Source organism: Gopherus flavomarginatus, chromosome 9 (genome assembly GCF_025201925.1).
Source record: "Gopherus flavomarginatus isolate rGopFla2 chromosome 9, rGopFla2.mat.asm, whole genome shotgun sequence".
NCBI lineage: Eukaryota > Metazoa > Chordata > Testudines > Testudinidae > Gopherus > Gopherus flavomarginatus.
The window spans coordinates 7310992-7324960 of record NC_066625.1 but is presented as its reverse complement, the minus strand read 5'-3'; the positions used below and the strand labels follow the sequence as shown (position 1 = coordinate 7324960).

Below are 13969 nucleotides of genomic sequence, written 5' to 3'. Positions count from 1 at the left end.
GACATATACCATGGATCAATTCTCCACAGAGCAGGGGAGTACAGAGTCCCAACGTGAGCTATCTGCAATGCAGATCCCAGTCATTGGGGAAAGGTGGCATTTCCACTGCATTCAGAACTCTCTTACCCAGAGCTTCCTAGGGTCTGTCAACATTTGGTACTAGGGGCCTGCTCCAGCTGACCTCAATGGTAAAAAGCTCCCATTGACTTAAGGGTTCAGGATCAGCATCTGTGTGAACAAAGAGATTCTTGACTATTTGAGCAGGTGTCACAAACAGGCCAGCTCCTCGGTGTGTGTACATGGCAAAGTTCAGTAATGGAGCTATGCCAACCTAGGATTGGTGCAAAATCTCACCTCTGTCTAAAGCCCTGGGGAAAAATTCACGAAGAGAATGAAAAACGACTTTTTCTGGAAAGATCTGAAGGTGAGCGCTGCGGAGCTGGAAAGCTTGTCTCTTTCACCAATAGAAGTCGGTCCAGGAAAAGAGATTACCTCACCCATCTTGTTTTCTAGGGACATAGAGACAGAATGTAGAGCAGTGTTACCAACTCTCACAATTTTAACATGAGTGTCTCAATCATTGCTGCTTTTTCTTAAAGCTCTAGTTCCTGGAGTCATGGGAATATGTGAGAATCTTGGCTTTTTTTTTTAAAGTGTCAGCCCTCATGGGAGGTGAAAACAGCGTGAAAATGTGAAGCCAGTGCACCCTAAAGGCTCACCAACCAAAGAGAAAATAAAAAGAACCCATTTTTTAAATAATCTCATGATTATTAAACCAATCTCATCATTTTTGAGTATTTGGGGTTGGCAACATTAAGGTCGACTTCTTTGCATGGGCCTGCCCTGTCTTTGTTTAACCCAGCCACTTGGCAATGCTCCAGCCTTGTTTCCTCTGTTCATTCTTTACAACAACCATGTAAAACAGACCATCAGAAAACCTGGGGATGTACCCATGATAGGCACTGCCTCACTTGTACAGAGGAAAACCAGAAGCCAGCCAGCAGGGGCTGCAGAAGGCTCCAGCTCAGTAGGATCAGGGGGGTTTGCTGCGCAGTGGGTTGGAAGGGTGGCAGTGCAGTAGGGGCAGGCAGGAATTCCACCGTCTTGTTGCATGGTGAAGCTGGATTCTCCTCCAGCCAGCACAAGGAGAGGGGTTGGGAGCAGGCTGGGGAGCGGGATGGTTAGTGGATCTGCAGTGTCCCAGATCGAGTGGCCACAAACCCCTGCACAGAAGCTGTTAGTTCATGTTAAGGAATAGTGTCTTGATTTCCCTTGATTCTGTACAAAACTCTCTATTGTCCACGTGCTCATATGTTTCATAAAATGTCCTGTTTGCATGTAAATCACCAGCATGCCTGGAGATAATGTCCTTGGCACTTAGCATTCAGCAGTTGTACATGTAAAATATCGGCTGGCAGACCAGCTCTCTGACCCCTGAGAGATGCAGCATCTCAGGGGCAGGAGAGCTGGCCAGCTTTGAAATCTAGTGTAAAGGTGACTGACTGTGGCTCTGAGTGTCTTTTCGGTGGGAAGGTGATCCAGGTGGGTGAAACAAATGACAAATTTAGAACATCTCTGCTTAAATTTTCATGAATTTGCAGCCACTTGAATCCAGGTCCATCATTAATAGTTGATGCTGGCAGCAAGCTGCAGGATTGGTGGGGGAGTGTGAATAGAAGAAGGTGGAAAAGAGTAGTGCAACAAACAGTGTGAGCATATGCGCCACCGCCCCCATACACACTATATATTCATTCACACACCACACTCCCCCCTGTATCACCCTCCCGCACACTATGCATTCACACACCACACACACACTCCTTGTGTATAACCCACACACATACACACCCCTACACCTTGTCTCTCTCTCCCTAAAAGACAAGGTGGGCGAGGTAATATCACAAGCCAAGATTCTCACACATTCCCATGATTCCAGGAGCTGGAGCTTTAAGAAAAAGCAGCAATGATTGTGAGACTTGTTGAAATTGTGAGAGTTGCTAACACTGCTCTACACTCTTTCTCTCTCTCCCTAGAAGACAAGGTGGGCGAGGTAATATATTTTACTGGACCGACTTCTGTTGGTGAAAGAGAAAAGCTTTCCAGCTCTGCAGCACTCACCTTCAGGTCTCTCCAGAAAAGGTCAATTTTCATTCTCTTCGTGAATTTTTCTCCAGGGCTTTAGGCAGGGGTGAGATTTTGCACTGATCCTAGATTGGCTTAGCTTCGTTATTGAGCTTTGCCATGTACACACACCGAGGAGCTGGCCTGTTTGTGACGCCTGCTCAAATAGTCAAGAATCTTTTCGTTTACACAGGCCCTGATCCTGAACCCTTAAGTCAATGGGAGCTTTTTACCATTGAGGTCAGCTGGAGCAGGAGCAGCTGTCTGACCTTAGTAAGCTTGGGTAAGAGAGGCCTGAATGCAACAAAATGCTCATTTGCTTCGTCTCCTTCCTCCTGAGATGCTGTCAGCTGTGATGCTCGCTGGCTGGGTGGCTTTCAGCAAGCCTGCAAGCAGCACAGCCTGGCTGGGTTTGGGTCTGGAGATCGGCGATGTACATAGAGAGGCATAAAAATGTCCTTCAGAATCCCGAGTAAAGGCCAAACCTTAACGAGCCCGATCCTCAGCTGGTGTAAAGTGACAGAGCTCTGACCTCAGTGGAGCTACATGGATTTACACCAGCTGAGGATTTGGCCCTTTATGTTGTGGCCTTTACTCAGGTGAGACACCCAAGGCCACACTTCAGTGAAGGCTAGGAGTGAGTAACACCTGCGACCATGGTCCACCAAGGGATTTAGGCTCCTGGCATCTATTGATTTCAGTGGCAGTTAGGAGCCTAAATACCTCGGTGGCTCTGGGCCTAAGAGACTCAGGAGAGGTCAGTCAGGAAGGGCTGCAGGTGAAAACAGGACCCCCTGCTGTCTCTGTGGGGATCAATCCTCCTCATTGCAAAGGGGAAATAAGCCTAAGACGGGTGAGGGCGCCACGTACACAGCCCTGAGAGCTCTGGCACACCCACCAATTAATGCATTTCCCACAGCGCTGCCTATTGCGCTGTAGAAACAGTCACTGGGGGAGCAGAGTTCACTATGCAGGGATCTGGGAGTGGAGGCGGCATGCTGCAAAGCTAACAAGTATCCTCAGCACAATTTTGCCTGGCTGAAAAGCAAGCCTGATCGCTGCTCGTCTGCGCAAGGAGGCATGGCTGGGCCTCCCCTGCCACTGAATTCACAGGAGAACAGCCCTCCTGATTTGCAATAAGAGCAAGGCTGGGGAAGATTTGAGTGTCTGATTTCAAGTTAGTCGCGCTCCGATATGAAATGTGCTCCTTTGCTTTCCTTATGAAACCTGAGCCAGGAGCACGGACGTCTGGGTCTTAGAAAGGGCCTTGGGGCCTGAAATTCCTGGGGAAGGGATAGAAAAACCACAGCAGTGCCCAGTGCTATTAAGCCACTTGCTACTGGTCACAGAAAACATGCTGCAGGGCTTGCTGTGGAGTGATATTAATGTCACAGGGAGCTGGCAGTGACTGAAGGTTCAGAAATCATCCTCAGCATTATACCAGCCAGCAGAAAGCTTGCCAGGCTTTCTGGCTGCCCTTAGGGCCTGCCTTATGCTAGAGGAGATACCAGTGTCCTCCAGAACAGTGCAGGTGGTGGTGGCAGGATCTCTGTATTCTTTCCACCCGGCTTGGGAAGTAAATTTAAAACACATGGAGACTATCCCCATTGTCCTGCAGTGCGCGATGGGGAAACTAGGGGATGGAAAACCGGGCTCGGCTGAAAATTCTTGCAGGGCTCTGATTTCCCATTCCACAGTTGCTGTTCCTGTGCACTCCCTGGCCAGGCAAACACACTAGTCGCGTGCGGGCACGCTACACATACCCCTGCCTTTTCATAGACAATCTTGTGCACACAACAAGCAAACATGCACGTTCACATTCCTGCATTGCCCTGCTAACTGCACGCGTAACCCACTGGCAAGTGCATGTTATGGGGCCCCCTTCATGCCTGATCCACACAGGCTATGAGCTGTTACAGTCCCCCTCCCCTGCCAGGCAGGTTTAGTGTAAGCACATCTGTAGCAGCTCATGCTTTTAGCAGGTGTGTAGGCTGCGGACAGCTGTCTCTGCCTGGGATGTGAACTACTGTAGGGCTCAGACTGTCAGTGGAAAGCTGCGTGGATGTGCCTAGCGTCTTATGATCATTCCAATCCTCCTGTCCTTTTCTCTGTTGTTTATCGACTCTGGAGCTCACCTGAGTCCCCCTGAGTGGTATTGCCTTAGGCCTGCTTGCTCCTATGTCCCCTTAGGCAGTTGGAGAAGGCTGGAGATCCAGTGTCACTAACGCTGTGGAATTCAGGCTCACCGATGGAAGGTGCTGCCCTCTATAAACCAGGATGTCCCGTCCTGCTCTTTTCATTGGCTCCCTTGGAAAGCCACGTGCTTATTATTTATTCTTCAGGGTTCATTTCACCACAGCTGTCAGATTTGCAAGGTTAAAAAAAAACAACGCAGGGTGAAGGTCTCTCACCCAGGCAGTCCTACTGGAGTCAGCGGGTGCGTGGCCTTGAGAGCAGAATTTGGCTCTGAAGAGCTGGGGCTTTCTTAGCATGAGCGAGTCACTGACGTCTCATGGGAAAGGTTCTATTCAAAGACTGTGCCTTTGTGTTCTCCCCTTGTCAATGGCTAAGATGATGGATGAGAACAGGGTCTTCAGGCTAGATTTCACCCATCCCTGCTGCTTACTCCTGAACTGAGGTCGTGCTCTCAGCTATGTTAGAGCAACCCCAGCAACTGTCCCCAGTGTAGATGAAAGTTGAATCTGTCCCACCCTCTGTAACATGATCATTGTCTTCTAATTTTGACACGTAAATGTAGCCTCCTAGTCTGGGGCAGAAAGAGGCGGACAAGCCCCTCTCACTGTTCCCACTAGGAACACTGCTGTGACTCTCAGTGACTCCTGATTTACTCCTGATTTACGGCACTGTGAGCAAAAGGAGAATCAGAGCCCCTGTTTTAATGCGAACATCCCTGGTGGGAATCGATACTGTGGGGAGAAAACCAAGAGAAGACCTATGCTGTCTGGGAGAAAATTCACCCCCTAGGCAGAGAGACTATGCACCACTTTTTATCCGATTGAAGCCCTTTGGGTGACGTGAGGCGTAGGCTGCTAGTGGTGAATGTGAATTTCACCCTCTAAGAAGGATGGTTCCACTCTGCCTTCATCCAGATTTATCTTCCAATTACTGTGGCCAGTGCATTTGGAGAGCTGGCCAGAGGCCATTTCTGAGTTCTCTTCCTTCGCTTCTTCTATCTCCTTCAGAAGAGTCTCTGAGTGGAAGCAGGGCAGCCCACTTGCATTATTCATAGGGCCAGGAGCCAAGGAGATTCAGTTACAGTCTAGCAGAACAGTCGTAATAACTTGAGTTCTTAACTCCCCGTGCCTGGCAGAAAGGTGCATCGCAGGATGGGATGAGACATTTTGACTGAGGAGTCGGTAAGGAATGTTAAGAGCCAGGACCAGGGACTTCCCAGTGGAAGGATGAAGCAGGGTCTCCCAGAGGATGCAGCTGCAAGTATCAAATGTTCTCATCACCGGTGGGACACTGCATTCACATTCTAAAGTGCAGTAGAGGGGACTAAGAAGGAACAACTAAGCCTAGGAGGGGAAGGATGGAGAACTGCTCTGTCTCACTGAAATCCTGCAAAGGTAAATAAAACCAAGACCTGTATACGAGCACTAGCTCCTGGCACTGCATGCCCCTGTTTCAGGGCAATGCAGAAAAGCTTTCCTTTTGCTGCTGGGAAGACATTACAATTGTCTCATGAATGTGCATGGGCAGCATGAAGGTTTGGCTTTGAAGGCTTGCTGCTGCCTGGTTTTGGGGGATTGACCGCCCAGGGAGACACTGTTATAACCCACACCTATACTCAGGATCGTGGGTGACATATGGCACTGCCACACCTGGAGGGTAGAGTATGAGCCTGAAACACCAGGAGCATGGGTGGCAAAAAAGGTGAGACCAAAAAGACCGCTGAGAAGGGTGGCAATGCCAAGAAGGGCAAGGACGAGGTCAAGGGGGGAAAGAGCAATGCCAAAGGGGGGAAGAGGAAGGAAGTGGCAAAGGGGAAAGGGAAGGATGAGAAGAAAGGGAAGGATGCCAAGAAGGGGAAGAAGGAGGTCCTCAGTGAGTCGGAGGAGGCCTCGGACTCTGAACTAACGAAGAGCAATGCAGAGGAAGACAGCGATGAGGAGAGTGAGATGGTGGAGGAGGAGGACGAAGACGAGGACAGTGAGGAAGACCCTAAGAAAAAAAAAGGGAAGGACAAAAAGGAGGCCTCCAAAGTCATGGGTGGTAAGAAGCAGGGGAAAGGGAAAAAGGTGCTGTCGGAAGAGGAGGAGGAAGAAGAGGAGGAGGAGGAAGATTATTCTGCAAAGAAAAAGAAGAAAGACCTGCACCTCAAAGGTGCCTCCCACCTGGTGATGGGGCTGGCAGGTGATGATGCCCGGAAGAAGAAGGGGGCGAAGAAGGAGCATGCCAAGGCTCAGCTGAAAGGGGCTACCAAGGCTATGGCTGGTCTAGCTAGGAGGGAAGTGGAACTGCCCCAGTCCAAAACGAAGAAGAGCCTTAAGAGTGCGTCCAAGCTCTTCATGGGCTTCAAGAGGCTAGGCCTGAAGCGCTCCAAGAAGGGGCAGTTCAAGAACACCTCCCGGTTTTTCTGGGGGCTGAATAAATACAGCACGAAGAAGAAGATGAAGAAGAAGAAGGCAGTGCTGAAATCCACCTCCAACCTTATGATGCGCTTCAAGAGTGTAGGGAAGAAGAAGAAGAAAGCGGAGGCCAGTGGCAACCCAAAAAAGCCCTCTTTCCTGCTGATACGGCTGGGACTAGGAGGCGAGAAACCGGAGGAGGGTGGGTTCTTCAGCAGCCTCTTCCGCCGAAGGACAACGAAAGGGAAATTCAAACCCCGGGCTCAGATCTTGAGCAAAGCTGCTGCTGCCACCAGCTGGCTGACAAGAAAGTTCCTGTCCAAACGGGCCAGGCTTACCTACAGTGAGAGGTCCATGAATGAGGCCTGGCTGTCTAGGATTGGAGCCAAGAAACTCCCCTTCCCGTCAGAGGACGAGATTCTGAGGCACAGAGCCAACATGAAAAGGTTCTCTGGAGCCAGGAGGCTCTATGGCCAAGGGGAAGAGGAATATGGCTACCAGCCAAATTTTGAACATGGTGGCCTTGTGAGGCAGCCCTCTGGGAGGTTCTCACAGCCCAGGCGAAGCGGATATGGGGGCCCTGCAGTCCCACTGGACTATTACAACTGTTACCAGGATGACAGCAGCTTTTATGACCAGCAGGCCCCAGCTCAGTATGGCTACCCTGAGGAAGAAAGCTACCTCCAGGCACCAACTGACTATGCAGACGGACACGACTTTCATAACAGAAGGGTATCTGATTACGAGGACTACCCCGGATATGATATGGAAGAAGACTATGGGCTTTACGAAGAGCCCCTGGACTACTACGATGATCCGCTGCAAAACCAGTCTGACTACTATGACTATGAAGACCAGGATTATGAGTCACCTTCTGGCTATTCACCATACGAACCCTATGACCAATATAGGAGTGATATGGATTACAATGAAGAGCAAACAGGGCCATACAGCTCTTTTGAAGACAAATATGGTCCTTCTGGAGGGCCCTACAACCTGAGGGTAGATGAAATGGGCTATCTGGATGATTATTCCCCTCAGCATGAAATCAGTTACAGTGAATACGAATGGGGCCCTCCAACTCAGTCTTCTTATAACCCTTATGCATATCCCTTGGATGACATAACAGAGATGGATGAGCCAGAGGAGTTGGCGGATGAGAATGGAGATTACCCTTTTATGCTCCCTAATTCTTCCTTCTTTGAGCAGCAGGGGATCGAGGAAACGTTGCCTTCTAAACTGTCGTTAAACAGGAAGTTCAGGCTCTTCCCCAGGCCTCAGGTGAAGCTGTTTGGAAGAGACAAACTTGACGTTCCCCTCCCTCCTTCTCCGCATATTTCTCTTGGCAGTGTGTATCAAGATGAGGATGACTATGGTGAATATGAGCCGCTGGCATCTCCATTCGCCCAGTTCAGCGTTGGGGATCCCCAACCCTCAGTGACATACGGCCATGTTGGCCAGGCTCATGGCAGCTGGCTTCCAAGGCCTCACTCTCCAAAGTCAATGGGAAGCAGGTTCGACCCTAGTGGCCAGCAAGGCAATGTCCAGGAGGCGCATTTGCAAAGTTTCTGTCCGCGAGGATGTGGGAGTCCCCTAGGGCAGTTCTTACAAAGATCCCTCATGCAACCAAAACCCATTTTAAAACACCGTGGGAGCGAGGTGAAGAGCAGGCCCCCCACGCCCTCTCCAGTAAGGAGGGCAACATCTTTGTCATTTGGTGAGAGCGGGCCTCTGAGGTCACCTTCCCCTCAGCCATTAATTAGACATGGCGACATGCCAAGTTCTACCTCTTCCCCGAAACTTAGCAGGCAGCGTAGGAGTCCAGAGAGACAGAGCTTTCATCACTCTTCTCCACAGCCCTCTGTAAGACGTTTTGACCTCCCCCAGGAGAAATCGCATGACCAGCATCCATTTATTGAGCTGTCCTATAAAAAGTTTGGCCATAAATTAGCAGGGATGGAGACCTTGGACTCGGCACCTTTCTTGCCTATGAGGAAATTCGATTACACAGCCAGTAACAACAACAACTCCCAAAGGCCTCCTTCCCCTCAGCCTTCCCGGAGGAGCATCTCCTCCTCCCCACATCCTTTAAGGAGAGTGGGAAGCAGAAGCAGCCTGGAGCCCCTCAGGCCACCGTCTCATTCTTCTGTGTGGCAGAGACCCCCTTCTCCAAAACCCAGTGTGAAAAGGCTCAACTTTAACCAGTCGCAGCCGGATTTTCAAAAGCCAGAGACGAACAACCCCTTTCTGCAGCGGTTTGGTAGTCACATGACCAGGAATTCTCCACAGCTTCCCTCTTACCAGACATCAATGAGACCCAAAAGTCCCCCTCCTTCACCACGATCCTCTCTGAGGATGAAGAACCCTCCTACTGCTCCTCCTCCCTCTTTGAGGAGACCAGGGTCTCCAGTGGCCAGAGAAAATGTCTCCTCTTCTCCTCTATCATGGAGACAAAACTCCTCCACCGCTGGGAGCACAGCACCTATAGATTCCACCTTCCAGCCCATGCCATCTCCCAGGCCAACAGCTCATAACCCATTTATCAGTCAGAGGAGTTGGTCTCCACAGCCTGTGCTAAAGCAAGTCAATCGCACAAAGGGTGAGCCACCTTCCAGCCTACCATCCCCACAGCCCACCCTAAAATCCAGCTTATCGAGGTTTCAAATGTTTGGCTCAACCCCCCAAGGCACCACCCCAGCCACCCTGCCTAGGAGCTTAGCCCCTCCAGGGCTCCATAATCCTGCCCCTAGGGAGCTGAAAGCACCCTCTTCACCTCACCCATCCCTGAGGCAGTTTGGGTCTCCTCCTGAGGCAAGGTCTCCTAGCTTTTCAGCCAGGGGCGCTGGGAGCAGACAGTCATCTTCCCCTCAGCTATCAAGGAGACTGAGCTGCTCACCCGTGGAAATGCACAGGCAGCTCCCCCAGGCTTGGAACAGGCAGCCCGAGCCCCCAACTAAAGCAGTGAAGCCTTTAATGAGAAACTCGTTTCTGAAGCAGTTGGGCCGTCCAGCGGGAGCTCAGTCTCCCCTCCCACCATCCCTGATGCCGTCCGTCAGAGGCGGGCCGCCTTCCCGGGGATCGGCAAGAACACTCTCCCCTCAGATGCTGACACGCCAAGGAAGCCATCGTGTTACCATCAAAGACTCTCCTAACTTTCTACCTGGCTGGCCCTCGCTCCCCATGGATGCTAATGGGCCAGCAGGGCAGCTGCCTGCACGGTCGCATTGGGACGGGGCGCCTGGGAACGAAATGCCAGCTCAGCGAACTCCATCACCCAAGATGGCAGGAGGCGGAAGCATGAGGAGCATTTCAAAGCTACCTCCACCTCCCAGCCCTGCTCCTAGGATCCCTAAGGCATTTATCAAACGCATCGGTCAGCCTCTGGCTGGGATGACCCACACCCCTTCCATGAGGAGGCCTTCTCCTGCAGAAACCAGCAGCATGCCTGCGAGCAGAGCAGGAGGTGGGAATGCATTCCTGAAACAATTTGGACAGCCAGTGGCAGGTCAGACATCAGGACCCACGGCTCTCAAATGCTCAGTAAGAGAGGGCGGACATGGACCCCAGGGACAATGCCCACCATCACCGACAGATCCTAGACGCCCCCTTGGTAGGATCCTTTATCAGAAGCTGGCCTCTCCTGCTCCGTCCCTAAAACATGCTACGATGCCAATGGGAGAAGCAAACAGGTCACGGTCACCTACCCCAAACTGGGCACATAAGGTTCCTGGTGGGAATTTGTCTTATTCAGCCACCTGCAGCCCCCACGCTGTGCTGAATGGCAAAGCAAATCTGGACCCTCAGTCGCAAAGAACTGTGGCCTTCAAAGGCTCCCATTCTGTGACGGGAGCTGGCCCCTCCTTTGCCAGGTCCCCATCCCTGCAGGAAGCATGCAGCAGACCAGCAAAACTCCCTGCTGAGCAATTTGAGAATGAGGACATGTCAGGGGAGGACGGCACGGGGAGGTACGCTGTTGTCACGCCACAGGTCCAGAGGTTGGGCACCTTCAGAAATATGTCCTGCATGCACAAGCAGCACTGGGCTAAGCAGCAGATGGTGAATGTCCGTGCGTCACCCAACGCGTGGTCTTCTGAGAAACTGCTTCATAACCCTCCCACTGAGAGCCTGAACAAGTGGTCGGGCCGGCGAGGAGACAGCACTGCTAGGTACCTGACCCACAGATCCTCAGTGCAGAACCAGGGTGATGGGAACCACTGGGAGCGTGGGAACACGGGCAAAAAACCACCCTGGCATGATAAGGTAATTCCAGGGATATGGGTCAGTTTGGTTCATTTGGAGCAGAATCCAGACCTGGGGCCAGTTTACGTTATAGTAAACCCACGGGGGTTAATCTGAATGTAGGACCGGATCCAAAGATCCAGATCCAAATGATGTCAGGGGGCGTTGGATCAGGCCCTTACACTGAAGAGTGAGCAACATTTGGCCCCTTGGGTAAGCAGGTACAGCTCTCTTAAAATCCTCTGGGCCAAATCTGCAGTGAGATGTGGGGTGTAAGTTACACATTGGACAGAGAAACAAATTGGCCGAGTGCTCTGGAAAACACCCCGGTTTGAAGGGTTAAAACCAGACCCTGTCTATTAGTAGAGTTAATGTGCAGCCCCTGGTTGTGCCCCTTCCCCACCCTCCTCACAGCATGGAATGAGCATCAAGCGCTTGCAGCCAGCCAGCCGAGGAACCCAGGAGTCCTGACTGCCAGCCTCCTGTTCTAACCACTAGATCTGGCTCCCTTCTCTTGCAAAAGAGCTGGCCGCAGAAGTGAAAATAAAAAAATGTTTTCTCCTCTGTGCCATCCGGCCCTGGCTCTGACGCTCCTCTTGCTTGCTGTGGGGTAAGGATGCCTGGTGGTGTCGGCAAGATGAGACTCGCGCTGTTACATTCAGACCATGCCAGTGGGAGCGTGGCTTTACCCACCTGGCAGTTCTGAGCAGGAGAGAAGCTAAAGTGGCCAGCCTGTGCTCCCATGCAAACATCCCCTGCTCGGGCTGACTTACCCACTGACAGCCAACCCCCCAGAGACCACAGCTGGCACCACAAAGCTGGCACAGCTAGCAACTGGCACCTACGCTGGAAAGGGGAAACCAGCTCAGTCCAGACTGAGGTTTAATAAAGGCACAGAGCTATCCCTGGGCTCTGTCACTGTAAAACTATAAGTCCTCGCACTGCAGCCAGAGTGGCAGCTGGTACTTTTGGAGCCGTTTGGCCTCTGTCATAGCAATGGAACAAAAGAGATATATGTAAATGCAGAGACTTGATCTGTGGCAGGTAGCTGCATTGGAACAGAAGGAGCATTTTAATTAGAGGGGCCTCTCTTGGCACGCACTGGCTGACAGAGCTCATCTGAGACCTAGCCCAGTACGTGACTGGCTTGCTGTGGATGGTGATTTGCTTACATGCTTGCTGCCTACCCTGGGGCTGGATGCTCTCCAGGTTAGGAGCTACAGTGATGATTGAAAAAGCTCCAGGGTTTATTGTCTGCTCTTCCAAGCTGGTGACTCTTAGTTACCTGGGCTTTCTGTGAAGTAACAGACGCTCTGTGGCTCTTCTGTGCATTCAGCTGACGCTGCGCGAGGCATTTAAAATCACGTTAGACAAAGCACAGGGAATGAGATGATAGGGACCAATCCTGCACTGGCTGGCAGGTGGTGACCTGGGGACCCAATGGGTATCTTCCACCTCTGAATGTCACACAGGGATTGTAGCAGCGCCTCAGCTACCCTTTGCATTGTTCTTGAAAGCTAAATAGGTGTCAGTGTGACAATATAGGGGCCTGTGTATGTTACCCAGCAGTTCAAGGCATGCGCTGTAGTGGAATGCAGAGGGACAATACACTGGGGGAGCTGCTTTAGCACACTGAGGGACAGTGTGGTTTAGTGGGTAGGGCACTGCATGGATTCCCCATCCACATTGTCTGGTTAGATTGTGATCCTTTTATGTCAGAGACTGTTTCAGTCCCTGCTCTCGGTGCTACAGTAATGCAAATAATTAACGGTCATTTTCATTTTCTCTCTCTGTCTACATGGGAACAATCAGGAAAATAAATTCACACCTTGTGTTAATTCAGATTAAAAGTGGATTAGTCAAACCACATTGAACCCATGCATGGAGACTCTCATTCAGAATTAAAGTGGCCTTAATTTGGTTTAGCTTAATTCACAAGAGTGTCCACAAAGGGATTAAGTATGGTTTAATGAATTTGCTTTAAAAATTAATTTGGATTAACTTTCCTGAATGTCCCCATGTAGACAAGTCCTCATTCTAATATTCTGTGTGTGTGCAAGCGAGGGGTTGCAGCTTGTAGAAGAAATGAATCTTTGGGAGGGGGTTGATGGGCTGGTCTCACATAGGGCCCAGCATGAAAGCCTGGGTGAAGAGGGGTAAGACAGGGCAGCAGGGCTGGTATCATCAGTGGAACAAAGTGGAGGGGCAGGGAATGTGGTTAGAGATGCAGACCAGAGCAGAGTTGTGCAGGGTTTGGAAACCAAGGCTGAGAGGTGTGAGCTGGATATGGTAGGTGAGGGGGAGTCTGGGGAGTGATGCAGAGGGAAGTGGCATGGTCTGCTCTCAAGACATCTCTCTGCTGAAGCTCCTGCCTAAAGGGGTCACTCCATAGCTGCTGTACCCCTGAACAGGGCCAGTTCTGTTCTACTTTATTGGAAAGCCACCTCCATCAGGCAATTGATTTTTGTGCCTCCATAGCTACAACTGCAACCCACTGGTTAGTGTGTTATGCATGTCCCAATTTGCAGAGATCTGGCCCTGTGACAGGCCCTAGCTACAAGGGCTGGCTCTTTAGCTCAAGATGTCGCAGCTCATGCTTTTAGCTCTGCAGGTCCCTAGTTTAATCCCAGTCATGCTGGCCAAGATGGCGGCCGTCACACACCCATGCCCAAAAAGGGATGAGGAGAACGGAACTGTTCCAGGGCCTGGTGTCCCAACCCCCACACAGTCCCTGGCCTTATCGGTGGCTGTACCAGGTGATGCCACCTGGTGGCCTGCTGCAATGAAGGGACTTGGCAGCAAAGGGTTTGGGTCAGATCTCCCCCTTTGCAAAGTCCCTTCTGTAACCTCCAGCTCCACCTGCACAAGCCTCATTGCTCCCTAGGGTTTCCTCTTGCTGATGGGAGAAGGTTGAGCCAGTCCAGTCACTATAGAGCAGTGGGGATCTTGTCCCCAGCCCCGGCAGATAGACATGCCAGTTGGACCAGTTTGGGAGCAATAGCTTGGCTTGGGGTCTG

The 13969-nt window shown here is 51.3% G+C and overlaps 1 protein-coding gene across 2 annotated transcripts in view; it reads right to left on the bottom strand.

Moving 5' to 3' along the window:
- Positions 1–13969, bottom strand: part of FLII (FLII actin remodeling protein) — a 255848-nt gene that overhangs the window by 4543 nt on the left and 237336 nt on the right. The window lies entirely within an intron of this gene.